We start from the raw sequence: 27,775 nt of genomic DNA on the forward strand, positions 1-27,775 counted from the left end.
GAGGCCACTTACACCACACCAAGGCCTGTTGCTCTTGCTCAGGCCACTCACATCACACCAGGCCCTGCGCTTCTGGCCGAGGCCATCTTCACCAAACCAGGCCCTGTGCTGCTTGCTGTGGCCATGTACAACACACCAGGCCCTGTGCTGGTTCCTGAGGCCATCTTCAACAATCCAGGGCCTGTGCTGTTGGATAAATGCCAAACTGAGCCTTTGGGTTAGGGTATTATGCAAACATGCAGGTATGGTTATAGGATTGTCTTCGTAACTTCAGGTACTTGCCACCTAATCACTTGAATCCATAAATTGAGACATTGTGCTGGAGCCAGCAGCTTACGGCCATACCACCCTGAGCACGCCCGACCTCGTCTGATCTCGGAAGCTAAGCAGGGCTGGGCTTGGTTAGTACTTGGATGGGAGACTGCCTGGGAATACCTGGTGCTGTAAGCCTTTCATTTTCATGTCATTGAACCGCTTTTGATCCAGAGAAGGGGTGTATTGAAAGACCAAAAGCAGCTGCCCATTAATGAGGGCACATTAACGACACTGCTTTTGGCTCTTTTCCAATGTCTTGTGCTGCTAGCTGATGCAACCTACACCACACAAGGGCCTGAGTGACCGGCTGGGGCCACTTACACCACATCAGGGCCTGTGGCTCTGGCTGAGGCCACTTACACCACACCAGGGCCTGTGGCTGCTGGCTGAGGCCACTTACACCACACCAGGGCCTGTGGCTGCTGGCTGAGGCCACCTACACCACACCAGGGCATTAGTTGCTATTGAGGCCAATTACACCACACCAGGGTCTGTGGCTCTTGCTCAGGCAAGTTACATCACAACAGGGCCTGTGGCTGCTGCCTGAGGCCACATACACCACACCAGGGCCTTAGTTGCTATTGAGGCCAATTACACCACACCAGGGTCTGTGGCTCTTGCTCAGGCCACTTACACCACACCAGGGCCTGTGGCACTGGCTGAGGCCACTTACACCACACCAGGGCCTGTGGCTGCTGGCTGAGGCGACTTACACCACACCAGGGCCTGTGGCTGCTGGCTGAGGCCACCTACACCACACCAGGGCCTGTGGCTGCTGGCTGAGGCGACTTACACCACACCAGGGCCCTTTTGCTGCTGGCTGAGGCCACTTACACCACACCAGTGCCTGTGGCTTCTGGCTGAGGCTACTTACACCACACCAGGGCCTGTGGCTGCTGGCTGAGGCCACTTACACCACACCAGGGCCTGTGGCTCTTGCTCAGGCCACTTACACCACACCAGGGCCTGTGGCTGCTGGCTGAGGCCACTTACACCACACCAGGGCCTGTGGCTGCTGGCTGAGGCCAATTTCACCACACCAGGGTCTGTGGGTCTTGCTCAGGCCACTTACACCACACCAGGGCCTGTGGCACTGGCTGAGGCCACTTACACCACACCAGGGCCTGAGTGACCGGCTGGGGCCACTTACACCACATCAGGGCCTGTGGCTCTGGCTGAGGCCACTTACACCACACCAGGGCCTGTGGCTGCTGGCTCAGGCAAGTTACATCACAACAGGGCCTGTGGCTGCTACCTGAGGCCACTTAGACCACACCAGGGCCCTTTTGCTGCTGGCTGAGGCCACTCACATCACACCAGGCCCTGCGCTTCTGGCCGAGGCCATCTTCACCAAACCAGGCCCTGTGGTTCTTGCTCAGGCCACTTACACCACACCAGGGCCTTATTTGCTATTGAGGCCACTTACACCACACCAGGGCCTGTGGCTCTGGCTTAGGCCACTTACACCACACCAGGGCCTGTGGCACTTGCTCAGGCCACTTACACCACACCAGGGCCTGTGGCTGCTGGCTGAGGCCACTTACACCACACCAGGGCCTGTGGCTCTTGCTCAGGCCACTTACACCACACCAGGGCCTGTGGCACTGACTGAGGCCACTTAGACCACACCAGGGCCTGTGTCTTCTAGCTGAGGCCACTTACACCACACCAGGGCCTGTGGCTGCTGGCTGAGGCCAATTACACCACACCAGGGTCTGTGGCTGCTGGCTGAGGCCACTTACACCACACCAGGGCCTGTGGCACTGGCTGAGGCCACTTAGACCACACCAGGGCCTGTGGCTGCTGGCTGAGGCCACTTACACCACACCAGGGCCTGTGGCTGCTGGCTGAGGCCACTTACACCAAACCAGGGCCTGTGGCTGCTTGCTGAGGCCATCTTCACCAAACCAGGCCCTGTGCTGCTTGCTGTGGCCATGTAAAACACACCAGGTCCTGTGCTGGTTCTTGAGGCCATCTTCAACAATCCAGGGCCTGTGCTGTTGGATAAATGCCAAACTGAGCCTTTGGGTTAGGGTATTATGCAAACATGCAGGTATGGTTATAGGATTGTCTTCGTAACTTCAGGTACTTGCCACCTAATCACTTGAATCCATAAATTGAGACATTGTGCTGGAGCCAGCAGCTTACGGCCATACCACCCTGAGCACGCCCGACCTCGTCTGATCTCGGAATCTAAGCAGGGCTGGGCTTGGTTAGTACTTGGATGGGAGACTGCCTGGGAATACCTGGTGCTGTAAGCCTTTCATGTCATTGAACCGCTTTTGATCCAGAGAAGGGGTGTATTAAAAGACAAAAAGCATCTGCCCATTAATGAGGGCACATTAACGACATTGCTTTTGGCTCTTTTCCAATGTCTTGTGCTGCTAGCTGATGCAACCTACACCACACAAGGGCCTGAGTGACCGGCTGGGGCCACTTACACCACATCAGGGCCTGTGGCTCTGGCTGAGGCCACTTACACCACACCAGGGCCTGTGGCTGCTGGCTGAGGCCACTTACACCACACCAGGGCCTGTGGCTGCTGGCTGAGGCCACCTACACCACACCAGGGCATTAGTTGCTATTGAGGCCAATTACACCACACCAGGGTCTGTGGCTCTTGCTCAGGCCACTTACACCACACCAGGGCCTGTGGCTCTTGCTCAGGCCACTTACACCACACCAGGGCCTGTGGCACTGGCTGAGGCCACTTACACCACACCAGGGCCTGTGGCTGCTGGCTGAGGCCACTTACACCACACCAGTGCCTGTGGCTTCTGGCTGAGGCCACTTACACCACACCAGGGCCTGTGGCTGCTGGCTGAGGCCACCTACACCACACCAGGGCCTGTGGCTGCTGGCTGAGGCGACTTACACCACACCAGGGCCCTTTTGCTGCTGGCTGAGGCCACTTACACCACACCAGTGCCTGTGTCTTCTAGCTGAGGCGACTTACACCACACCAGGGCCTGTGGCTGCTGGCTGAGGCCAATTACACCACACCAGGGTCTGTGGCTCTTGCTCAGGCCACTTACACCACACCAGGGCCTGTGGCACTGGCTGAGGCCACTTACACCACACCAGGGCCTGTGGCTGCTGGCTGAGGCCACTTACACCACACCAGGGCCTGTGGCTGCTGGCTGAGGCCACTTACACCACACCAGGGCCCTTTTGCTGCTGGCTGAGGCCACTTACACCACACCAGTGCCTGTGGCTTCTGGCTGAGGCCACCTACACCACACCAGGGGCTGTGGCTGCTGGCTGAGGCCACTTACACCACACCAGGGCCCTTTTGCTGCTGGCTGAGGCCACTTACACCACACCAGGGCCTGTGGCTGCTGGCTGAGGCCAATTACACCACACCAGGGTCTGTGGCTCTTGCTCAGGCCACTTACACCACACCAGGGCCTGTGGCACTGGCTGAGGCCACTTACACCACACCAGGGCCTGTGGCTGCTGGCTGAGGCCACTTACACCACACCAGGGCCTGTGGCTGCTGGCTGAGGCCAGTTACACCACACCAGAGCCTGTGGCTGCTGGCTGAAGCCACTTACACCACACCAGGGCCTTAGTTGCTATTGAGGCCACTTACACCACACCAGGGCCTGTGGCTGCTGGCTGAGGCCACCTACACCACACCAGGGCCTGTGGCTGCTGGCTGAGGCGACTTACACCACACCAGGGCCCTTTTGCTGCTGGCTGAGGCCACTTACACCACACCAGTGGCTGTGGATTCTGGCTGAGGCGACTTACACCACACCAGGGCCTGTGGCTGCTGGCTGAGGCCACTTACACCACACCAGGGCCTGTGGCTCTTGCTCAGGCCACTCACATTACACCAGGCCCTGCGCTTCTGGCCGAGGCCATCTTCACCAAACCAGGCCCTGTGGTTCTTGCTCAGGCCACTTACACCACACCAGGGCCTTATTTGCTATTGAGGCCACTTACACCACACCAGGGCCTGTGGCTCTGGATTAGGCCACTTACACCACACCAGGGCCTGTGGCACTTGCTCAGGCCACTTACACCACACCAGGGCCTGTGGCTGCTGGCTGAGGCCACTTACACCACACCAGGGCCTGTGGCTCTTGCTCAGGCCACTTACACCACACCAGGGCCTGTGGCACTGGCTGAGGCCACTTAGACCACACCAGGGCCTGTGGCTGCTGGCTGAGGCCACTTACACCACACCAGGGCCTGTGGCTGCTGGCTGAGGCCACTTACACCAAACCAGGGCCTGTGGCTGCTTGCTGAGGCCATCTTCACCAAACCAGGCCCTGTGCTGCTTGCTGTGGCCATGTACAACACACCAGGCCCTGTGCTGGTTCCTGAGGCCATCTTCAACAATCCAGGGCCTGTGCTGTTGGATAAATGCCAAACTGAGCCTTTGGGTTAGGGTATTATGCAAACATGCAGGTATGGTTATAGGATTGTCTTCGTAACTTCAGGTACTTGCCACCTAATCACTTGAATCCATAAATTGAGACATTGTGCTGGGGCCAGCAGCTTACGGCCATACCACCCTGAGCACGCCCGACCTCGTCTGATCTCGGAAGCTAAGCAGGGCTGGGCTTGGCTAGTACTTGGATGGGAGACTGCCTGGGAATACCTGGTTCTGTAAGCCTTTCATTTTCATGTCATTGAATCGCTTTTGATCCAGAGAAGGGGTGTATTAAAAGACAAAAAGCATCTGCCCATTAATGAGGGCACATTAACGACATTGCTTTTGGCTCTTTTCCAATGTCTTGTGCTGCTAGCTGATGCAACCTACACCACACAAGGGCCTGAGTGACCGGCTGGGGCCACTTACACCACATCAGGGCCTGTGGCTCTGGCTGAGGCCACTTACACCACACCAGGGCCTGTGGCTGCTGGCTGAGGCCACTTACACCACACCAGGGCCTGTGGCTGCTGGCTGAGGCCACCTACACCACACCTGGGCATTAGTTGCTATTGAGGCCAATTACACCACACCAGGGTCTGTGGCTCTTGCTCAGGCCACTTACACCACACCAGGGCCTGTGGCTCTTGCTCAGGCCACTTACACCACACCAGGGCCTGTGGCACTGGCTGAGGCCACTTACACCACACCAGGGCCTGTGGCTGCTGGCTGAGGCCACTTACACCACACCAGGGCCTGTGGCTGCTGGCTGAGGCCACTTACACCACACCAGGGCCCTTTTGCTGCTGGCTGAGGCCACTTACACCACACCAGGGCCTGTGGCTGCTGGCTGAGGCCACTTACACCACACCAGGGCCTGTGGCTGCTGGCTGAGGCCACTTACACCACACCAGGGCCTGTGGCTCTTGCTCAGGCCACTTACACCACACCAGGGCCTGTGGCTGCTGGCTGAGGCCACTTACACCACACCAGGGCCTGTGGCTGCTGGCTGAGGCCAATTTCACCACACCAGGGTCTGTGGGTCTTGCTCAGGCCACTTACACCACACCAGGGCCTGTGGCACTGGCTGAGGCCACTTACACCACACCAGGGCCTGAGTGACCGGCTGGGGCCACTTACACCACACCAGGGCCTGTGGCTGCTGGCTCAGGCAAGTTACATCACAACAGGGCCTGTGGCTGCTACCTGAGGCCACTTAGACCACACCAGGGCCCTTTTGCTGCTGGCTGAGGCCACTCACATCACACCAGGCCCTGCGCTTCTGGCCGAGGCCATCTTCACCAAACCAGGCCCTGTGGTTCTTGCTCAGGCCACTTACACCACACCAGGGCCTTATTTGCTATTGAGGCCACTTACACCACACCAGGGCCTGTGGCTCTGGCTTAGGCCACTTACACCACACCAGGGCCTGTGGCACTTGCTCAGGCCACTTACACCACACCAGGGCCTGTGGCTGCTGGCTGAGGCCACTTACACCACACCAGGGCCTGTGGCTCTTGCTCAGGCCACTTACACCACACCAGGGCCTGTGGCACTGACTGAGGCCACTTAGACCACACCAGGGCCTGTGTCTTCTAGCTGAGGCGACTTACACCACACCAGGGCCTGTGGCTGCTGGCTGAGGCCAATTACACCACACCAGGGTCTGTGGCTGCTGGCTGAGGCCACTTACACCACACCAGGGCCTGTGGCTCTTGCTCAGGCCACTTACACCACACCAGGGCCTGTGGCACTGGCTGAGGCCACTTAGACCACACCAGGGCCTGTGGCTGCTGGCTGAGGCCACTTACACCACACCAGGGCCTGTGGCTGCTGGCTGAGGCCACTTACACCAAACCAGGGCCTGTGGCTGCTTGCTGAGGCCATCTTCACCAAACCAGGCCCTGTGCTGCTTGCTGTGGCCATGTAAAACACACCAGGTCCTGTGCTGGTTCTTGAGGCCATCTTCAACAATCCAGGGCCTGTGCTGTTGGATAAATGCCAAACTGAGCCTTTGGGTTAGGGTATTATGCACACATGCAGGTATTGTTATAGGATTGTCTTCGTAACTTCAGGTACTTGCCACCTAATCACTTGAATCCATAAATTGAGACATTGTGCTGGAGCCAGCAGCTTACGGCCATACCACCCTGAGCACGCCCGACCTCGTCTGATCTCGGAAGCTAAGCAGGGCTGGGCTTGGCTAGTACTTGGATGGGAGACTGCCTGGGAATACCTGGTGCTGTAAGCCTTTCATGTCATTGAACCGCTTTTGATCCAGAGAAGGGGTGTATTAAAAGACAAAAAGCATCTGCCCATTAATGAGGGCACATTAACGACATTGCTTTTGGCTCTTTTCCAATGTCTTGTGCTGCTAGCTGATGCAACCTACACCACACAAGGGCCTGAGTGACCGGCTGGGGCCACTTACACCACATCAGGGCCTGTGGCTCTGGCTGAGGCCACTTACACCACACCAGGGCCTGTGGCTGCTGGCTGAGGCCACTTACACCACACCAGGGCCTGTGGCTGCTGGCTGAGGCCACCTACACCACACCAGGGCATTAGTTGCTATTGAGGCCAATTACACCACACCAGGGTCTGTGGCTCTTGCTCAGGCCACTTACACCACACCAGGGCCTGTGGCTCTTGCTCAGGCCACTTACACCACACCAGGGCCTGTGGCACTGGCTGAGGCCACTTACACCACACCAGGGCCTGTGGCTGCTGGCTGAGGCCACTTACACCACACCAGTGCCTGTGGCTTCTGGCTGAGGCCACTTACACCACACCAGGGCCTGTGGCTGCTGGCTGAGGCCACCTACACCACACCAGGGCCTGTGGCTGCTGGCTGAGGCGACTTACACCACACCAGGGCCCTTTTGCTGCTGGCTGAGGCCACTTACACCACACCAGTGCCTGTGTCTTCTAGCTGAGGCGACTTACACCACACCAGGGCCTGTGGCTGCTGGCTGAGGCCAATTACACCACACCAGGGTCTGTGGCTCTTGCTCAGGCCACTTACACCACACCAGGGCCTGTGGCACTGGCTGAGGCCACTTACACCACACCAGGGCCTGTGGCTGCTGGCTGAGGCCACTTACACCACACCAGGGCCTGTGGCTGCTGGCTGAGGCCACTTACACCACACCAGGGCCCTTTTGCTGCTGGCTGAGGCCACTTACACCACACCAGTGCCTGTGGCTTCTGGCTGAGGCCACCTACACCACACCAGGGGCTGTGGCTGCTGGCTGAGGCCACTTACACCACACCAGGGCCCTTTTGCTGCTGGCTGAGGCCACTTACACCACACCAGGGCCTGTGGCTGCTGGCTGAGGCCAATTACACCACACCAGGGTCTGTGGCTCTTGCTCAGGCCACTTACACCACACCAGGGCCTGTGGCACTGGCTGAGGCCACTTACACCACACCAGGGCCTGTGGCTGCTGGCTGAGGCCACTTACACCACACCAGGGCCTGTGGCTGCTGGCTGAGGCCAGTTACACCACACCAGAGCCTGTGGCTGCTGGCTGAAGCCACTTACACCACACCAGGGCCTTAGTTGCTATTGAGGCCACTTACACCACACCAGGGCCTGTGGCTGCTGGCTGAGGCCACCTACACCACACCAGGGCCTGTGGCTGCTGGCTGAGGCGACTTACACCACACCAGGGCCCTTTTGCTGCTGGCTGAGGCCACTTACACCACACCAGTGGCTGTGGATTCTGGCTGAGGCGACTTACACCACACCAGGGCCTGTGGCTGCTGGCTGAGGCCACTTACACCACACCAGGGCCTGTGGCTCTTGCTCAGGCCACTCACATTACACCAGGCCCTGCGCTTCTGGCCGAGGCCATCTTCACCAAACCAGGCCCTGTGGTTCTTGCTCAGGCCACTTACACCACACCAGGGCCTTATTTGCTATTGAGGCCACTTACACCACACCAGGGCCTGTGGCTCTGGCTTAGGCCACTTACACCACACCAGGGCCTGTGGCACTTGCTCAGGCCACTTACACCACACCAGGGCCTGTGGCTGCTGGCTGAGGCCACTTACACCACACCAGGGCCTGTGGCTCTTGCTCAGGCCACTTACACCACACCAGGGCCTGTGGCACTGGCTGAGGCCACTTAGACCACACCAGGGCCTGTGGCTGCTGGCTGAGGCCACTTACACCAAACCAGGGCCTGTGGCTGCTTGCTGAGGCCATCTTCACCAAACCAGGCCCTGTGCTGCTTGCTGTGGCCATGTAAAACACACCAGGTCCTGTGCTGGTTCTTGAGGCCATCTTCAACAATCCAGGGCCTGTGCTGTTGGATAAATGCCAAACTGAGCCTTTGGGTTAGGGTATTATGCAAACATGCAGGTATGGTTATAGGATTGTCTTCGTAACTTCAGGTACTTGCCACCTAATCACTTGAATCCATAAATTGAGACATTGTGCTGGGGCCAGCAGCTTACGGCCATACCACCCTGAGCACGCCCGACCTCGTCTGATCTCGGAAGCTAAGCAGGGCTGGGCTTGGCTAGTACTTGGATGGGAGACTGCCTGGGAATACCTGGTGCTGTAAGCCTTTCATTTTCATGTCATTGAATCGCTTTTGATCCAGAGAAGGGGTGTATTAAAAGACAAAAAGCATCTGCCCATTAATGAGGGCACATTAACGACATTGCTTTTGGCTCTTTTCCAATGTCTTGTGCTGCTAGCTGATGCAACCTACACCACACAAGGGCCTGAGTGACCGGCTGGGGCCACTTACACCACATCAGGGCCTGTGGCTCTGGCTGAGGCCACTTACACCACACCAGGGCCTGTGGCTGCTGGCTGAGGCCACTTACACCACACCAGGGCCTGTGGCTGCTGGCTGAGGCCACCTACACCACACCAGGGCATTAGTTGCTATTGAGGCCAATTACACCACACCAGGGTCTGTGGCTCTTGCTCAGGCCACTTACACCACACCAGGGCCTGTGGCTCTTGCTCAGGCCACTTACACCACACCAGGGCCTGTGGCTGCTGGCTGAGGCCACTTACACCACACCAGGGCCCTTTTGCTGCTGGCTGAGGCCACTTACACCACACCAGGGCCTGTGGCTGCTGGCTGAGGCCACTTACACCACACCAGGGCCTGTGGCTGCTGGCTGAGGCCACCTACACCACACCAGGGCCTGTGGCTGCTGGCTGAGGCCACTTACACCACACCAGGGCCCTTTTGCTGCTGGCTGAGGCCACTTACACCACACCAGTGCCTGTGTCTTCTAGCTGAGGCGACTTACACCACACCAGGGCCTGTGGCTGCTGGCTGAGGCCAATTACACCACACCAGGGTCTGTGGCTCTTGCTCAGGCCACTTACACCACACCAGGGCCTGTGGCACTGGCTGAGGCCACTTACACCACACCAGGGCCTGTGGCTGCTGGCTGAGGCCACTTACACCACACCAGGGCCTGTGGCTTCTGGCTGAGGCGACTTACACCACACCAGGGCCTGTGGCTGCTGGCTGAGGCCACTTACACCACACCAAGGCCTGTTGCTCCTGCTCAGGCCACTCACATCACACCAGGCCCTGCGCTTCTGGCCGAGGCCATCTTCACCAAACCAGGCCCTGTGCTGCTTGCTGTGGCCATGTACAACACACCAGGCCCTGTGCTGGTTCCTGAGGCCATCTTCAACAATCCAGGGCCTGTGCTGTTGGATAAATGCCAAACTGAGCCTTTGGGTTAGGGTATTATGCAAACATGCAGGTATGGTTATAGGATTGTCTTCGTAACTTCAGGTACTTGCCACCTAATCACTTGAATCCATAAATTGAGACATTGTGCTGGAGCCAGCAGCTTACGGCCATACCACCCTGAGCACGCCCGACCTCGTCTGATCTCGGAAGCTAAGCAGGGCTGGGCTTGGTTAGTACTTGGATGGGAGACTGCCTGGGAATACCTGGTGCTGTAAGCCTTTCATGTCATTGAACCGCTTTTGATCCAGAGAAGGGGTGTATTAAAAGACAAAAAGCATCTGCCCATTAATGAGGGCACATTAACGACATTGCTTTTGGCTCTTTTCCAATGTCTTGTGCTGCTAGCTGATGCAACCTACACCACACAAGGGCCTGAGTGACCGGCTGGGGCCACTTACACCACATCAGGGCCTGTGGCTCTGGCTGAGGCCACTTACACCACACCAGGGCCTGTGGCTGCTGGCTGAGGCCACTTACACCACACCAGGGCCTGTGGCTGCTGGCTGAGGCCACCTACACCACACCAGGGCATTAGTTGCTATTGAGGCCAATTACACCACACCAGGGTCTGTGGCTCTTGCTCAGGCCACTTACACCACACCAGGGCCTGTGGCTCTTGCTCAGGCCACTTACACCACACCAGGGCCTGTGGCACTGGCTGAGGCCACTTACACCACACCAGGGCCTGTGGCTGCTGGCTGAGGCCACTTACACCACACCAGTGCCTGTGGCTTCTGGCTGAGGCCACTTACACCACACCAGGGCCTGTGGCTGCTGGCTGAGGCCACCTACACCACACCAGGGCCTGTGGCTGCTGGCTGAGGCGACTTACACCACACCAGGGCCCTTTTGCTGCTGGCTGAGGCCACTTACACCACACCAGTGCCTGTGTCTTCTAGCTGAGGCGACTTACACCACACCAGGGCCTGTGGCTGCTGGCTGAGGCCAATTACACCACACCAGGGTCTGTGGCTCTTGCTCAGGCCACTTACACCACACCAGGGCCTGTGGCACTGGCTGAGGCCACTTACACCACACCAGGGCCTGTGGCTGCTGGCTGAGGCCACTTACACCACACCAGGGCCTGTGGCTGCTGGCTGAGGCCACTTACACCACACCAGGGCCCTTTTGCTGCTGGCTGAGGCCACTTACACCACACCAGTGCCTGTGGCTTCTGGCTGAGGCCACCTACACCACACCAGGGGCTGTGGCTGCTGGCTGAGGCCACTTACACCACACCAGGGCCCTTTTGCTGCTGGCTGAGGCCACTTACACCACACCAGGGCCTGTGGCTGCTGGCTGAGGCCAATTACACCACACCAGGGTCTGTGGCTCTTGCTCAGGCCACTTACACCACACCAGGGCCTGTGGCACTGGCTGAGGCCACTTACACCACACCAGGGCCTGTGGCTGCTGGCTGAGGCCACTTACACCACACCAGGGCCTGTGGCTGCTGGCTGAGGCCAGTTACACCACACCAGAGCCTGTGGCTGCTGGCTGAAGCCACTTACACCACACCAGGGCCTTAGTTGCTATTGAGGCCACTTACACCACACCAGGGCCTGTGGCTGCTGGCTGAGGCCACCTACACCACACCAGGGCCTGTGGCTGCTGGCTGAGGCGACTTACACCACACCAGGGCCCTTTTGCTGCTGGCTGAGGCCACTTACACCACACCAGTGGCTGTGGATTCTGGCTGAGGCGACTTACACCACACCAGGGCCTGTGGCTGCTGGCTGAGGCCACTTACACCACACCAGGGCCTGTGGCTCTTGCTCAGGCCACTCACATTACACCAGGCCCTGCGCTTCTGGCCGAGGCCATCTTCACCAAACCAGGCCCTGTGGTTCTTGCTCAGGCCACTTACACCACACCAGGGCCTTATTTGCTATTGAGGCCACTTACACCACACCAGGGCCTGTGGCTCTGGCTTAGGCCACTTACACCACACCAGGGCCTGTGGCACTTGCTCAGGCCACTTACACCACACCAGGGCCTGTGGCTGCTGGCTGAGGCCACTTACACCACACCAGGGCCTGTGGCTCTTGCTCAGGCCACTTACACCACACCAGGGCCTGTGGCACTGGCTGAGGCCACTTAGACCACACCAGGGCCTGTGGCTGCTGGCTGAGGCCACTTACACCACACCAGGGCCTGTGGCTGCTGGCTGAGGCCACTTACACCAAACCAGGGCCTGTGGCTGCTTGCTGAGGCCATCTTCACCAAACCAGGCCCTGTGCTGCTTGCTGTGGCCATGTACAACACACCAGGCCCTGTGCTGGTTCCTGAGGCCATCTTCAACAATCCAGGGCCTGTGCTGTTGGATAAATGCCAAACTGAGCCTTTGGGTTAGGGTATTATGCAAACATGCAGGTATGGTTATAGGATTGTCTTCGTAACTTCAGGTACTTGCCACCTAATCACTTGAATCCATAAATTGAGACATTGTGCTGGGGCCAGCAGCTTACGGCCATACCACCCTGAGCACGCCCGACCTCGTCTGATCTCGGAAGCTAAGCAGGGCTGGGCTTGGCTAGTACTTGGATGGGAGACTGCCTGGGAATACCTGGTGCTGTAAGCCTTTCATTTTCATGTCATTGAATCGCTTTTGATCCAGAGAAGGGGTGTATTAAAAGACAAAAAGCATCTGCCCATTAATGAGGGCACATTAACGACATTGCTTTTGGCTCTTTTCCAATGTCTTGTGCTGCTAGCTGATGCAACCTACACCACACAAGGGCCTGAGTGACCGGCTGGGGCCACTTACACCACATCAGGGCCTGTGGCTCTGGCTGAGGCCACTTACACCACACCAGGGCCTGTGGCTGCTGGCTGAGGCCACTTACACCACACCAGGGCCTGTGGCTGCTGGCTGAGGCCACCTACACCACACCAGGGCATTAGTTGCTATTGAGGCCAATTACACCACACCAGGGTCTGTGGCTCTTGCTCAGGCCACTTACACCACACCAGGGCCTGTGGCTCTTGCTCAGGCCACTTACACCACACCAGGGCCTGTGGCTGCTGGCTGAGGCCACTTACACCACACCAGGGCCTGTGGCTGCTGGCTGAGGCCACTTACACCACACCAGGGCCTGTGGCTGCTGGCTGAGGCCACTTACACCACACCAGGGCCCTTTTGCTGCTGGCTGAGGCCACTTACACCACACCAGGGCCTGTGGCTGCTGGCTGAGGCCACTTACACCACACCAGGGCCTGTGGCTGCTGGCTGAGGCCACTTACACCACACCAGGGCCTGTGGCTCTTGCTCAGGCCACTTACACCACACCAGGGCCTGTGGCTGCTGGCTGAGGCCACTTACACCACACCAGGCCTGTGGCTGCTGGCTGAGGCCAATTTCACCACACCAGGGTCTGTGGGTCTTGCTCAGGCCACTTACACCACACCAGGGCCTGTGGCACTGGCTGAGGCCACTTACACCACACCAGGGCCTGAGTGACCGGCTGGGGCCACTTACACCACATCAGGGCCTGTGGCTCTGGCTGAGGCCACTTACACCACACCAGGGCCTGCGGCTGCTGGCTCAGGCAAGTTACATCACAACAGGGCCTGTGGCTGCTACCTGAGGCCACTTAGACCACACCAGGGCCCTTTTGCTGCTGGCTGAGGCCACTCACATCACACCAGGCCCTGCGCTTCTGGCCGAGGCCATCTTCACCAAACCAGGCCCTGTGGTTCTTGCTCAGGCCACTTACACCACACCAGGGCCTTATTTGCTATTGAGGCCACTTACACCACACCAGGGCCTGTGGCTCTGGCTTAGGCCACTTACACCACACCAGGGCCTGTGGCACTTGCTCAGGCCACTTACACCACACCAGGGCCTGTGGCTGCTGGCTGAGGCCACTTACACCACACCAGGGCCTGTGGCTCTTGCTCAGGCCACTTACACCACACCAGGGCCTGTGGCACTGACTGAGGCCACTTAGACCACACCAGGGCCTGTGTCTTCTAGCTGAGGCGACTTACACCACACCAGGGCCTGTGGCTGCTGGCTGAGGCCAATTACACCACACCAGGGTCTGTGGCTGCTGGCTGAGGCCACTTACACCACACCAGGGCCTGTGGCTCTTGCTCAGGCCACTTACACCACACCAGGGCCTGTGGCACTGGCTGAGGCCACTTAGACCACACCAGGGCCTGTGGCTGCTGGCTGAGGCCACTTACACCACACCAGGGCCTGTGGCTGCTGGCTGAGGCCACTTACACCAAACCAGGGCCTGTGGCTGCTTGCTGAGGCCATCTTCACCAAACCAGGCCCTGTGCTGCTTGCTGTGGCCATGTAAAACACACCAGGTCCTGTGCTGGTTCTTGAGGCCATCTTCAACAATCCAGGGCCTGTGCTGTTGGATAAATGCCAAACTGAGCCTTTGGGTTAGGGTATTATGCACACATGCAGGTATTGTTATAGGATTGTCTTCGTAACTTCAGGTACTTGCCACCTAATCACTTGAATCCATAAATTGAGACATTGTGCTGGAGCCAGCAGCTTACGGCCATACCACCCTGAGCACGCCCGACCTCGTCTGATCTCGGAAGCTAAGCAGGGCTGGGCTTGGCTAGTACTTGGATGGGAGACTGCCTGGGAATACCTGGTGCTGTAAGCCTTTCATGTCATTGAACCGCTTTTGATCCAGAGAAGGGGTGTATTAAAAGACAAAAAGCATCTGCCCATTAATGAGGGCACATTAACGACATTGCTTTTGGCTCTTTTCCAATGTCTTGTGCTGCTAGCTGATGCAACCTACACCACACAAGGGCCTGAGTGACCGGCTGGGGCCACTTACACCACATCAGGGCCTGTGGCTCTGGCTGAGGCCACTTACACCACACCAGGGCCTGTGGCTGCTGGCTGAGGCCACTTACACCACACCAGGGCCTGTGGCTGCTGGCTGAGGCCACCTACACCACACCAGGGCATTAGTTGCTATTGAGGCCAATTACACCACACCAGGGTCTGTGGCTCTTGCTCAGGCCACTTACACCACACCAGGGCCTGTGGCTCTTGCTCAGGCCACTTACACCACACCAGGGCCTGTGGCACTGGCTGAGGCCACTTACACCACACCAGGGCCTGTGGCTGCTGGCTGAGGCCACTTACACCACACCAGTGCCTGTGGCTTCTGGCTGAGGCCACTTACACCACACCAGGGCCTGTGGCTGCTGGCTGAGGCCACCTACACCACACCAGGGCCTGTGGCTGCTGGCTGAGGCGACTTACACCACACCAGGGCCCTTTTGCTGCTGGCTGAGGCCACTTACACCACACCAGTGCCTGTGTCTTCTAGCTGAGGCGACTTACACCACACCAGGGCCTGTGGCTGCTGGCTGAGGCCAATTACACCACACCAGGGTCTGTGGCTCTTGCTCAGGCCACTTACACCACACCAGGGCCTGTGGCACTGGCTGAGGCCACTTACACCACACCAGGGCCTGTGGCTGCTGGCTGAGGCCACTTACACCACACCAGGGCCTGTGGCTGCTGGCTGAGGCCACTTACACCACACCAGGGCCCTTTTGCTGCTGGCTGAGGCCACTTACACCACACCAGTGCCTGTGGCTTCTGGCTGAGGCCACCTACACCACACCAGGGGCTGTGGCTGCTGGCTGAGGCCACTTACACCACACCAGGGCCCTTTTGCTGCTGGCTGAGGCCACTTACACCACACCAGGGCCTGTGGCTGCTGGCTGAGGCCAATTACACCACACCAGGGTCTGTGGCTCTTGCTCAGGCCACTTACACCACACCAGGGCCTGTGGCACTGGCTGAGGCCACTTACACCACACCAGGGCCTGTGGCTGCTGGCTGAGGCCACTTACACCACACCAGGGCCTTAGTTGCTATTGAGGCCACTTACACCACACCAGGGCCTGTGGCTGCTGGCTGAGGCCACCTACACCACACCAGGGCCTGTGGCTGCTGGCTGAGGCGACTTACACCACACCAGGGCCCTTTTGCTGCTGGCTGAGGCCACTTACACCACACCAGTGGCTGTGGATTCTGGCTGAGGCGACTTACACCACACCAGGGCCTGTGGCTGCTGGCTGAGGCCACTTACACCACACCAGGGCCTGTGGCTCTTGCTCAGGCCACTCACATTACACCAGGCCCTGCGCTTCTGGCCGAGGCCATCTTCACCAAACCAGGCCCTGTGGTTCTTGCTCAGGCCACTTACACCACACCAGGGCCTTATTTGCTATTGAGGCCACTTACACCACACCAGGGCCTGTGGCTCTGGCTTAGGCCACTTACACCACACCAGGGCCTGTGGCACTTGCTCAGGCCACTTACACCACACCAGGGCCTGTGGCTGCTGGCTGAGGCCACTTACACCACACCAGGGCCTGTGGCTCTTGCTCAGGCCACTTACACCACACCAGGGCCTGTGGCACTGGCTGAGGCCACTTAGACCACACCAGGGCCTGTGGCTGCTGGCTGAGGCCACTTACACCAAACCAGGGCCTGTGGCTGCTTGCTGAGGCCATCTTCACCAAACCAGGCCCTGTGCTGCTTGCTGTGGCCATGTAAAACACACCAGGTCCTGTGCTGGTTCTTGAGGCCATCTTCAACAATCCAGGGCCTGTGCTGTTGGATAAATGCCAAACTGAGCCTTTGGGTTAGGGTATTATGCAAACATGCAGGTATGGTTATAGGATTGTCTTCGTAACTTCAGGTACTTGCCACCTAATCACTTGAATCCATAAATTGAGACATTGTGCTGGGGCCAGCAGCTTACGGCCATACCACCCTGAGCACGCCCGACCTCGTCTGATCTCGGAAGCTAAGCAGGGCTGGGCTTGGCTAGTACTTGGATGGGAGACTGCCTGGGAATACCTGGTGCTGTAAGCCTTTCATTTTCATGTCATTGAATCGCTTTTGATCCAGAGAAGGGGTGTATTAAAAGACAAAAAGCATCTGCCCATTAATGAGGGCACATTAACGACATTGCTTTTGGCTCTTTTCCAATGTCTTGTGCTGCTAGCTGATGCAACCTACACCACACAAGGGCCTGAGTGACCGGCTGGGGCCACTTACACCACATCAGGGCCTGTGGCTCTGGCTGAGGCCACTTACACCACACCAGGGCCTGTGGCTGCTGGCTGAGGCCACTTACACCACACCAGGGCCTGTGGCTGCTGGCTGAGGCCACCTACACCACACCAGGGCATTAGTTGCTATTGAGGCCAATTACACCACACCAGGGTCTGTGGCTCTTGCTCAGGCCACTTACACCACACCAGGGCCTGTGGCTCTTGCTCAGGCCACTTACACCACACCAGGGCCTGTGGCTGCTGGCTGAGGCCACTTACACCACACCAGGGCCTGTGGCTGCTGGCTGAGGCCACTTACACCACACCAGGGCCTGTGGCTGCTGGCTGAGGCGACTTACACCACACCAGGGCCCTTTTGCTGCTGGCTGAGGCCACTTACACCACACCAGGGCCTGTGGCTGCTGGCTGAGGCCACTTACACCACACCAGGGCCTGTGGCTGCTGGCTGAGGCCACCTACACCACACCAGGGCCTGTGGCTGCTGGCTGAGGCCACTTACACCACACCAGGGCCCTTTTGCTGCTGGCTGAGGCCACTTACACCACACCAGTGCCTGTGTCTTCTAGCTGAGGCGACTTACACCACACCAGGGCCTGTGGCTGCTGGCTGAGGCCAATTACACCACACCAGGGTCTGTGGCTCTTGCTCAGGCCACTTACACCACACCAGGGCCTGTGGCACTGGCTGAGGCCACTTACACCACACCAGGGCCTGTGGCTGCTGGCTGAGGCCACTTACACCACACCAGGGCCTGTGGCTTCTGGCTGAGGCGACTTACACCACACCAGGGCCTGTGGCTGCTGGCTGAGGCCACTTACACCACACCAAGGCCTGTTGCTCCTGCTCAGGCCACTCACATCACACCAGGCCCTGCGCTTCTGGCCGAGGCCATCTTCACCAAACCAGGCCCTGTGCTGCTTGCTGTGGCCATGTACAACACACCAGGCCCTGTGCTGGTTCCTGAGGCCATCTTCAACAATCCAGGGCCTGTGCTGTTGGATAAATGCCAAACTGAGCCTTTGGGTTAGGGTATTATGCAAACATGCAGGTATGGTTATAGGATTGTCTTCGTAACTTCAGGTACTTGCCACCTAATCACTTGAATCCATAAATTGAGACATTGTGCTGGAGCCAGCAGCTTACGGCCATACCACCCTGAGCACGCCCGACCTCGTCTGATCTCGGAAGCTAAGCAGGGCTGGGCTTGGTTAGTACTTGGATGGGAGACTGCCTGGGAATACCTGGTGCTGTAAGCCTTTCATGTCATTGAACCGCTTTTGATCCAGAGAAGGGGTGTATTAAAAGACAAAAAGCATCTGCCCATTAATGAGGGCACATTAACGACATTGCTTTTGGCTCTTTTCCAATGTCTTGTGCTGCTAGCTGATGCAACCTACACCACACAAGGGCCTGAGTGACCGGCTGGGGCCACTTACACCACATCAGGGCCTGTGGCTCTGGCTGAGGCCACTTACACCACACCAGGGCCTGTGGCTGCTGGCTGAGGCCACTTACACCACACCAGGGCCTGTGGCTGCTGGCTGAGGCCACCTACACCACACCAGGGCATTAGTTGCTATTGAGGCCAATTACACCACACCAGGGTCTGTGGCTCTTGCTCAGGCCACTTACACCACACCAGGGCCTGTGGCTCTTGCTCAGGCCACTTACACCACACCAGGGCCTGTGGCACTGGCTGAGGCCACTTACACCACACCAGGGCCTGTGGCTGCTGGCTGAGGCCACTTACACCACACCAGTGCCTGTGGCTTCTGGCTGAGGCCACTTACACCACACCAGGGCCTGTGGCTGCTGGCTGAGGCCACCTACACCACACCAGGGCCTGTGGCTGCTGGCTGAGGCGACTTACACCACACCAGGGCCCTTTTGCTGCTGGCTGAGGCCACTTACACCACACCAGTGCCTGTGTCTTCTAGCTGAGGCCACTTACACCACACCAGGGCCTGTGGCTGCTGGCTGAGGCCAATTACACCACACCAGGGTCTGTGGCTCTTGCTCAGGCCACTTACACCACACCAGGGCCTGTGGCACTGGCTGAGGCCACTTACACCACACCAGGGCCTGTGGCTGCTGGCTGAGGCCACTTACACCACACCAGGGCCTGTGGCTGCTGGCTGAGGCCACTTACACCACACCAGGGCCCTTTTGCTGCTGGCTGAGGCCACTTACACCACACCAGTGCCTGTGGCTTCTGGCTGAGGCCACCTACACCACACCAGGGGCTGTGGCTGCTGGCTGAGGCCACTTACACCACACCAGGGCCCTTTTGCTGCTGGCTGAGGCCACTTACACCACACCAGGGCCTGTGGCTGCTGGCTGAGGCCAATTACACCACACCAGGGTCTGTGGCTCTTGCTCAGGCCACTTACACCACACCAGGGCCTGTGGCACTGGCTGAGGCCACTTACACCACACCAGGGCCTGTGGCTGCTGGCTGAGGCCACTTACACCACACCAGGGCCTGTGGCTGCTGGCTGAGGCCAGTTACACCACACCAGAGCCTGTGGCTGCTGGCTGAAGCCACTTACACCACACCAGGGCCTTAGTTGCTATTGAGGCCACTTACACCACACCAGGGCCTGTGGCTGCTGGCTGAGGCCACCTACACCACACCAGGGCCTGTGGCTGCTGGCTGAGGCGACTTACACCACACCAGGGCCCTTTTGCTGCTGGCTGAGGCCACTTACACCACACCAGTGGCTGTGGATTCTGCCTGAGGCGACTTACACCACACCAGGGCCTGTGGCTGCTGGCTGAGGCCACTTACACCACACCAGGGCCTGTGGCTCTTGCTCAGGCCACTCACATTACACCAGGCCCTGCGCTTCTGGCCGAGGCCATCTTCACCAAACCAGGCCCTGTGGTTCTTGCTCAAGCCACTTACACCACACCAGGGCCTTATTTGCTATTGAGGCCACTTACACCACACCAGGGCCTGTGGCTCTGGCTTAGGCCACTTACACCACACCAGGGCCTGTGGCACTTGCTCAGGCCACTTACACCACACCAGGGCCTGTGGCTGCTGGCTGAGGCCACTTACACCACACCAGGGCCTGTGGCTCTTGCTCAGGCCACTTACACCACACCAGGGCCTGTGGCACTGGCTGAGGCCACTTAGACCACACCAGGGCCTGTGGCTGCTGGCTGAGGCCACTTACACCACACCAGGGCCTGTGGCTGCTGGCTGAGGCCACTTACACCAAACCAGGGCCTGTGGCTGCTTGCTGAGGCCATCTTCACCAAACCAGGCCCTGTGCTGCTTGCTGTGGCCATGTACAACACACCAGGCCCTGTGCTGGTTCCTGAGGCCATCTTCAACAATCCAGGGCCTGTGCTGTTGGATAAATGCCAAACTGAGCCTTTGGGTTAGGGTATTATGCAAACATGCAGGTATGGTTATAGGATTGTCTTCGTAACTTCAGGTACTTGCCACCTAATCACTTGAATCCATAAATTGAGACATTGTGCTGGGGCCAGCAGCTTACGGCCATACCACCCTGAGCACGCCCGACCTCGTCTGATCTCGGAAGCTAAGCAGGGCTGGGCTTGGCTAGTACTTGGATGGGAGACTGCCTGGGAATACCTGGTGCTGTAAGCCTTTCATTTTCATGTCATTGAATCGCTTTTGATCCAGAGAAGGGGTGTATTAAAAGACAAAAAGCATCTGCCCATTAATGAGGGCACATTAACGACATTGCTTTTGGCTCTTTTCCAATGTCTTGTGCTGCTAGCTGATGCAACCTACACCACACAAGGGCCTGAGTGACCGGCTGGGGCCACTTACACCACATCAGGGCCTGTGGCTCTGGCTGAGGCCACTTACACCACACCAGGGCCTGTGGCTGCTGGCTGAGGCCACTTACACCACACCAGGGCCTGTGGCTGCTGGCTGAGGCCACCTACACCACACCAGGGCATTAGTTGCTATTGAGGCCAATTACACCACACCAGGGTCTGTGGCTCTTGCTCAGGCCACTTACACCACACCAGGGCCTGTGGCTCTTGCTCAGGCCACTTACACCACACCAGGGCCTGTGGCTGCTGGCTGAGGCCACTTACACCACACCAGGGCCTGTGGCTGCTGGCTGAGGCCACTTACACCACACCAGTGCCTGTGGCTTCTGGCTGAGGCCACTTACACCACACCAGGGCCTGTGGCTGCTGGCTGAGGCCACCTACACCACACCAGGGCCTGTGGCTGCTGGCTGAGGCGACTTACACCACACCAGGGCCCTTTTGCTGCTGGCTGAGGCCACTTACACCACACCAGTGCCTGTGTCTTCTAGCTGAGGCGACTTACACCACACCAGGGCCTGTGGCTGCTGGCTGAGGCCAATTACACCACACCAGGGTCTGTGGCTCTTGCTCAGGCCACTTACACCACACCAGGGCCTGTGGCACTGGCTGAGGCCACTTACACCACACCAGGGCCTGTGGCTGCTGGCTGAGGCCACTTACACCACACCAGGGCCTGTGGCTGCTGGCTGAGGCCACTTACACCACACCAGGGCCCTTTTGCTGCTGGCTGAGGCCACTTACACCACACCAGTGCCTGTGGCTTCTGGCTGAGGCCACCTACACCACACCAGGGGCTGTGGCTGCTGGCTGAGGCCACTTACACCACACCAGGGCCCTTTTGCTGCTGGCTGAGGCCACTTACACCACACCAGGGCCTGTGGCTGCTGGCTGAGGCCAATTACACCACACCAGTGTCTGTGGCTCTTGCTCAGGCCACTTACACCACACCAGGGCCTGTGGCACTGGCTGAGGCCACTTACACCACACCAGGGCCTGTGGCTGCTGGCTGAGGCCACTTACACCACACCAGGGCCTTAGTTGCTATTGAGGCCACTTACACCACACCAGGGCCTGTGGCTGCTGGCTGAGGCCACCTACACCACACCAGGGCCTGTGGCTGCTGGCTGAGGCGACTTACACCACACCAGGGCCCTTTTGCTGCTGGCTGAGGCCACTTACACCACACCAGTGGCTGTGGATTCTGGCTGAGGCGACTTACACCACACCAGGGCCTGTGGCTGCTGGCTGAGGCCACTTACACCACACCAGGGCCTGTGGCTCTTGCTCAGGCCACTCACATTACACCAGGCCCTGCGCTTCTGGCCGAGGCCATCTTCACCAAACCAGGCCCTGTGGTTCTTGCTCAGGCCACTTACACCACACCAGGGCCTTATTTGCTATTGAGGCCACTTACACCACACCAGGGCCTGTGGCTCTGGCTTAGGCCACTTACACCACACCAGGGCCTGTGGCACTTGCTCAGGCCACTTACACCACACCAGGGCCTGTGGCTGCTGGCTGAGGCCACTTACACCACACCAGGGCCTGTGGCTCTTGCTCAGGCCACTTACACCACACCAGGGCCTGTGGCACTGGCTGAGGCCACTTAGACCACACCAGGGCCTGTGGCTGCTGGCTGAGGCCACTTACACCAAACCAGGGCCTGTGGCTGCTTGCTGAGGCCATCTTCACCAAACCAGGCCCTGTGCTGCTTGCTGTGGCCATGTAAAACACACCAGGTCCTGTGCTGGTTCTTGAGGCCATCTTCAACAATCCAGGGCCTGTGCTGTTGGATAAATGCCAAACTGAGCCTTTGGGTTAGGGTATTATGCAAACATGCAGGTATGGTTATAGGATTGTCTTCGTAACTTCAGGTACTTGCCACCTAATCACTTGAATCCATAAATTGAGACATTGTGCTGGGGCCAGCAGCTTACGGCCATACCACCCTGAGCACGCCCGACCTCGTCTGATCTCGGAAGCTAAGCAGGGCTGGGCTTGGCTAGTACTTGGATGGGAGACTGCCTGGGAATACCTGGTGCTGTAAGCCTTTCATTTTCATGTCATTGAATCGCTTTTGATCCAGAGAAGGGGTGTATTAAAAGACAAAAAGCATCTGCCCATTAATGAGGGCACATTAACGACATTGCTTTTGGCTCTTTTCCAATGTCTTGTGCTGCTAGCTGATGCAACCTACACCACACAAGGGCCTGAGTGACCGGCTGGGGCCACTTACACCACATCAGGGCCTGTGGCTCTGGCTGAGGCCACTTACACCACACCAGGGCCTGTGGCTGCTGGCTGAGGCCACTTACACCACACCAGGGCCTGTGGCTGCTGGCTGAGGCCACCTACACCACACCAGGGCATTAGTTGCTATTGAGGCCAATTACACCACACCAGGGTCTGTGGCTCTTGCTCAGGCCACTTACACCACATCAGGGCCTGTGGCTCTTGCTCAGGCCACTTACACCACACCAGGGCCTGTGGCTGCTGGCTGAGGCCACTTACACCACACCAGGGCCTGTGGCTGCTGGCTGAGGCCACTTACACCACACCAGGGCCTGTGGCTGCTGGCTGAGGCGACTTACACCACACCAGGGCCCTTTTGCTGCTGGCTGATGCCACTTACACCACACCAGGGCCTGTGGCTGCTGGCTGAGGCCACTTACACCACACCAGGGCCTGTGGCTGCTGGCTGAGGCCACCTACACCACACCAGGGCCTGTGGCTGCTGGCTGAGGCCACTTACACCACACCAGGGCCCTTTTGCTGCTGGCTGAGGCCACTTACACCACACCAGTGCCTGTGTCTTCTAGCTGAGGCGACTTACACCACACCAGGGCCTGTGGCTGCTGGCTGAGGCCAATTACACCACACCAGGGTCTGTGGCTCTTGCTCAGGCCACTTACACCACACCAGGGCCTGTGGCACTGGCTGAGGCCACTTACACCACACCAGGGCCTGTGGCTGCTGGCTGAGGCCACTTACACCACACCAGGGCCTGTGGCTTCTGGCTGAGGCGACTTACACCACACCAGGGCCTGTGGCTGCTGGCTGAGGCCACTTACACCACACCAAGGCCTGTTGCTCCTGCTCAGGCCACTCACATCACACCAGGCCCTGCGCTTCTGGCCGAGGCCATCTTCACCAAACCAGGCCCTGTGCTGCTTGCTGTGGCCATGTACAACACACCAGGCCCTGTGCTGGTTCCTGAGGCCATCTTCAACAATCCAGGGCCTGTGCTGTTGGATAAATGCCAAACTGAGCCTTTGGGTTAGGGTATTATGCAAACATGCAGGTATGGTTATAGGATTGTCTTCGTAACTTCAGGTACTTGCCACCTAATCACTTGAATCCATAAATTGAGACATTGTGCTGGAGCCAGCAGCTTACGGCCATACCACCCTGAGCACGCCCGACCTCGTCTGATCTCGGAAGCTAAGCAGGGCTGGGCTTGGTTAGTACTTGGATGGGAGACTGCCTGGGAATACCTGGTGCTGTAAGCCTTTCATGTCATTGAACCGCTTTTGATCCAGAGAAGGGGTGTATTAAAAGACAAAAAGCATCTGCCCATTAATGAGGGCACATTAACGACATTGCTTTTGGCTCTTTTCCAATGTCTTGTGCTGCTAGCTGATGCAACCTACACCACACAAGGGCCTGAGTGACCGGCTGGGGCCACTTACACCACATCAGGGCCTGTGGCTCTGGCTGAGGCCACTTACACCACACCAGGGCCTGTGGCTGCTGGCTGAGGCCACTTACACCACACCAGGGCCTGTGGCTGCTGGCTGAGGCCACCTACACCACACCAGGGCATTAGTTGCTATTGAGGCCAATTACACCACACCAGGGTCTGTGGCTCTTGCTCAGGCCACTTACACCACACCAGGGCCTGTGGCTCTTGCTCAGGCCACTTACACCACACCAGGGCCTGTGGCACTGGCTGAGGCCACTTACACCACACCAGGGCCTGTGGCTGCTGGCTGAGGCCACTTACACCACACCAGTGCCTGTGGCTTCTGGCTGAGGCCACTTACACCACACCAGGGCCTGTGGCTGCTGGCTGAGGCCACCTACACCACACCAGGGCCTGTGGCTGCTGGCTGAGGCGACTTACACCACACCAGGGCCCTTTTGCTGCTGGCTGAGGCCACTTACACCACACCAGTGCCTGTGTCTTCTAGCTGAGGCGACTTACACCACACCAGGGCCTGTGGCTGCTGGCTGAGGCCAATTACACCACACCAGGGTCTGTGGCTCTTGCTCAGGCCACTTACACCACACCAGGGCCTGTGGCACTGGCTGAGGCCACTTACACCACACCAGGGCCTGTGGCTGCTGGCTGAGGCCACTTACACCACACCAGGGCCTGTGGCTGCTGGCTGAGGCCACTTACACCACACCAGGGCCCTTTTGCTGCTGGCTGAGGCCACTTACACCACACCAGTGCCTGTGGCTTCTGGCTGAGGCCACCTACACCACACCAGGGGCTGTGGCTGCTGGCTGAGGCCACTTACACCACACCAGGGCCCTTTTGCTGCTGGCTGAGGCCACTTACACCACACCAGGGCCTGTGGCTGCTGGCTGAGGCCAATTACACCACACCAGGGTCTGTGGCTCTTGCTCAGGCCACTTACACCACACCAGGGCCTGTGGCACTGGCTGAGGCCACTTACACCACACCAGGGCCTGTGGCTGCTGGCTGAGGCCACTTACACCACACCAGGGCCTGTGGCTGCTGGCTGAGGCCAGTTACACCACACCAGAGCCTGTGGCTGCTGGCTGAAGCCACTTACACCACACCAGGGCCTTAGTTGCTATTGAGGCCACTTACACCACACCAGGGCCTGTGGCTGCTGGCTGAGGCCACCTACACCACACCAGGGCCTGTGGCTGCTGGCTGAGGCGACTTACACCACACCAGGGCCCTTTTGCTGCTGGCTGAGGCCACTTACACCACACCAGTGGCTGTGGATTCTGCCTGAGGCGACTTACACCACACCAGGGCCTGTGGCTGCTGGCTGAGGCCACTTACACCACACCAGGGCCTGTGGCTCTTGCTCAGGCCACTCACATTACACCAGGCCCTGCGCTTCTGGCCGAGGCCATCTTCACCAAACCAGGCCCTGTGGTTCTTGCTCAAGCCACTTACACCACACCAGGGCCTTATTTGCTATTGAGGCCACTTACACCACACCAGGGCCTGTGGCTCTGGCTTAGGCCACTTACACCACACCAGGGCCTGTGGCACTTGCTCAGGCCACTTACACCACACCAGGGCCTGTGGCTGCTGGCTGAGGCCACTTACACCACACCAGGGCCTGTGGCTCTTGCTCAGGCCACTTACACCACACCAGGGCCTGTGGCACTGGCTGAGGCCACTTAGACCACACCAGGGCCTGTGGCTGCTGGCTGAGGCCACTTACACCACACCAGGGCCTGTGGCTGCTGGCTGAGGCCACTTACACCAAACCAGGGCCTGTGGCTGCTTGCTGAGGCCATCTTCACCAAACCAGGCCCTGTGCTGCTTGCTGTGGCCATGTACAACACACCAGGCCCTGTGCTGGTTCCTGAGGCCATCTTCAACAATCCAGGGCCTGTGCTGTTGGATAAATGCCAAACTGAGCCTTTGGGTTAGGGTATTATGCAAACATGCAGGTATGGTTATAGGATTGTCTTCGTAACTTCAGGTACTTGCCACCTAATCACTTGAATCCATAAATTGAGACATTGTGCTGGGGCCAGCAGCTTACGGCCATACCACCCTGAGCACGCCCGACCTCGTCTGATCTCGGAAGCTAAGCAGGGCTGGGCTTGGCTAGTACTTGGATGGGAGACTGCCTGGGAATACCTGGTGCTGTAAGCCTTTCATTTTCATGTCATTGAATCGCTTTTGATCCAGAGAAGGGGTGTATTAAAAGACAAAAAGCATCTGCCCATTAATGAGGGCACATTAACGACATTGCTTTTGGCTCTTTTCCAATGTCTTGTGCTGCTAGCTGATGCAACCTACACCACACAAGGGCCTGAGTGACCGGCTGGGGCCACTTACACCACATCAGGGCCTGTGGCTCTGGCTGAGGCCACTTACACCACACCAGGGCCTGTGGCTGCTGGCTGAGGCCACTTACACCACACCAGGGCCTGTGGCTGCTGGCTGAGGCCACCTACACCACACCAGGGCATTAGTTGCTATTGAGGCCAATTACACCACACCAGGGTCTGTGGCTCTTGCTCAGGCCACTTACACCACACCAGGGCCTGTGGCTCTTGCTCAGGCCACTTACACCACACCAGGGCCTGTGGCTGCTGGCTGAGGCCACTTACACCACACCAGGGCCTGTGGCTGCTGGCTGAGGCCACTTACACCACACCAGGGCCTGAGGCTGCTGGCTGAGGCCACTTACACCACACCAGGGCCCTTTTGCTGCTGGCTGAGGCCACT

The 27,775-nt window shown here is 58.6% G+C and overlaps 12 non-coding genes and 2 pseudogenes across 12 annotated transcripts; all 14 read left to right on the forward strand.

The window, feature by feature from the left end:
- Positions 1–331: 331 nt before the first annotated feature.
- Positions 332–450, forward strand: LOC146676390 (5S ribosomal RNA). Its single transcript, XR_014911286.1, has one exon. It is a non-coding gene; the product is annotated as a 5S ribosomal RNA (ribosomal RNA).
- A 2,007-nt stretch (positions 451–2,457) lies between these two features.
- On the forward strand, positions 2,458–2,576 carry LOC146676391 (5S ribosomal RNA; annotated as a pseudogene).
- Positions 2,577–4,820: 2,244 nt separating this feature from the next.
- On the forward strand, positions 4,821–4,939 carry LOC146676392 (5S ribosomal RNA; annotated as a pseudogene).
- A 1,889-nt stretch (positions 4,940–6,828) lies between these two features.
- On the forward strand, positions 6,829–6,947 carry LOC146676393 (5S ribosomal RNA). Its single transcript, XR_014910723.1, has one exon. It is a non-coding gene; the product is annotated as a 5S ribosomal RNA (ribosomal RNA).
- Positions 6,948–9,151: 2,204 nt separating this feature from the next.
- LOC146676394 (5S ribosomal RNA) lies at positions 9,152–9,270 on the forward strand. The gene has a single exon (XR_014910724.1). It is a non-coding gene; the product is annotated as a 5S ribosomal RNA (ribosomal RNA).
- Positions 9,271–10,530: 1,260 nt separating this feature from the next.
- LOC146676395 (5S ribosomal RNA) lies at positions 10,531–10,649 on the forward strand. Its single transcript, XR_014911287.1, has one exon. It is a non-coding gene; the product is annotated as a 5S ribosomal RNA (ribosomal RNA).
- A 2,244-nt stretch (positions 10,650–12,893) lies between these two features.
- Positions 12,894–13,012, forward strand: LOC146676396 (5S ribosomal RNA). The gene has a single exon (XR_014910726.1). It is a non-coding gene; the product is annotated as a 5S ribosomal RNA (ribosomal RNA).
- Positions 13,013–14,940: 1,928 nt separating this feature from the next.
- On the forward strand, positions 14,941–15,059 carry LOC146676397 (5S ribosomal RNA). Its single transcript, XR_014910727.1, has one exon. It is a non-coding gene; the product is annotated as a 5S ribosomal RNA (ribosomal RNA).
- Positions 15,060–17,183: 2,124 nt separating this feature from the next.
- Positions 17,184–17,302, forward strand: LOC146676398 (5S ribosomal RNA). Its single transcript, XR_014910728.1, has one exon. It is a non-coding gene; the product is annotated as a 5S ribosomal RNA (ribosomal RNA).
- A 1,340-nt stretch (positions 17,303–18,642) lies between these two features.
- Positions 18,643–18,761, forward strand: LOC146676399 (5S ribosomal RNA). Its single transcript, XR_014911288.1, has one exon. It is a non-coding gene; the product is annotated as a 5S ribosomal RNA (ribosomal RNA).
- A 2,244-nt stretch (positions 18,762–21,005) lies between these two features.
- On the forward strand, positions 21,006–21,124 carry LOC146676400 (5S ribosomal RNA). Its single transcript, XR_014910729.1, has one exon. It is a non-coding gene; the product is annotated as a 5S ribosomal RNA (ribosomal RNA).
- Positions 21,125–23,255: 2,131 nt separating this feature from the next.
- Positions 23,256–23,374, forward strand: LOC146676401 (5S ribosomal RNA). Its single transcript, XR_014910730.1, has one exon. It is a non-coding gene; the product is annotated as a 5S ribosomal RNA (ribosomal RNA).
- A 1,340-nt stretch (positions 23,375–24,714) lies between these two features.
- On the forward strand, positions 24,715–24,833 carry LOC146676402 (5S ribosomal RNA). Its single transcript, XR_014911289.1, has one exon. It is a non-coding gene; the product is annotated as a 5S ribosomal RNA (ribosomal RNA).
- Positions 24,834–27,077: 2,244 nt separating this feature from the next.
- Positions 27,078–27,196, forward strand: LOC146676403 (5S ribosomal RNA). The gene has a single exon (XR_014910731.1). It is a non-coding gene; the product is annotated as a 5S ribosomal RNA (ribosomal RNA).
- The last annotated feature ends 579 nt before the right edge of the window (positions 27,197–27,775 follow it).

This window comes from Rhamphochromis longiceps, linkage group LG3, assembly GCF_057381845.1.
Source record: "Rhamphochromis longiceps isolate RC_006_pf linkage group LG3, R_longiceps_female_GT1.1, whole genome shotgun sequence".
Classification (NCBI taxonomy): Eukaryota; Metazoa; Chordata; class Actinopteri; order Cichliformes; family Cichlidae; genus Rhamphochromis; species Rhamphochromis longiceps.